Source organism: Lycium ferocissimum, chromosome 10 (genome assembly GCF_029784015.1).
Source record: "Lycium ferocissimum isolate CSIRO_LF1 chromosome 10, AGI_CSIRO_Lferr_CH_V1, whole genome shotgun sequence".
Taxonomy (NCBI): domain Eukaryota; kingdom Viridiplantae; phylum Streptophyta; class Magnoliopsida; order Solanales; family Solanaceae; genus Lycium; species Lycium ferocissimum.
The window spans coordinates 20,338,836-20,339,836 of record NC_081351.1 but is presented as its reverse complement, the minus strand read 5'-3'; the positions used below and the strand labels follow the sequence as shown (position 1 = coordinate 20,339,836).

The following is a 1,001-nucleotide window of genomic DNA, read 5'->3' as shown; positions in this document are numbered from 1 at the left end:
TTGTTAAAAAAGAAAGGAAAATATGAACATTAACCAATGCAATTTCTAGGAACAAGTCCTTTACAACCTGGAAAGAGAGAATGACAAAAAAGTACTCTAAATTAAATAGTCAAAAGATTCTTCTCCTTCATGAACCCCAAGACTAATATATTAAAGTAAAAATGATAAAACAAATAATGTAAGTCCAAAAACCCCAAAACAACAATGAAGTTGTTGTGCACTAGATTTACCAGTATCATCAACTTCAACCTTATTCTCCACAAAATAATGATATTTCTTAGTATACCAAAATATAATTTTGTACTTAATTCTACTACTCACATCAACTCTAAAAATTGCCTTAGATCCGTTTGAAACAGCCTTAATTGCATCATCCCATGGCATATTATGAGTCTCAATCATGCTACTTTTAGAAGCTTCTTTATCTTTGCCTTGTTTAAATCCATCAAATGTATAATTACCAATAGGGTAACTAGTGTTTGTACCATAATAGAATTTAAGTGTAATGTCGTCGTAGAGAATGCCTTTATCCTTCATTTTGTTCTTCAGATTGAGTTGAAACGACAGATTTTTATCCCACGTCGTCCCGTTGTTGTTGGACTTGACCATTTGTCGAGGCCTCGCACGTAAACATTTCCGATGGAACATTTGGGCTTTGTGGTATGAAGAGTTAGCCAGAGGATCAGAGCTAGGACCCCTAAACTCATTATGAATTTGACGCAATGACAAGCGCATGGGTTTCTGGAGGAAGAGAAATCGTAATCTGACATGTTTAAAAGCAAATCAGTGGTAGTCGAGGATTGTTATCAAAGATACAAAGAGATGAAGAAGAAATTGGAGATGAGACTAGAGAGGGAGAGAGTGAACAATCTTTTTGTGAAGCGTGTATTGTTGGGGTTAAATTTATTTGGTTTTTTAAAGACATTGATTCTCAACGAGTCATGGGGTTATCTACTTTTTTAAAGACTTGAGGTCAATGACTCTTCTATTTTGGATCTCAT

General features: G+C 34.6%; 1 pseudogene; it reads right to left on the bottom strand.

Annotated features, from left to right (window-relative positions):
* Positions 1–830, bottom strand: LOC132032754 (protein NDR1-like; annotated as a pseudogene).
* Between the last annotated feature and the right edge of the window lie 171 nt (positions 831–1,001).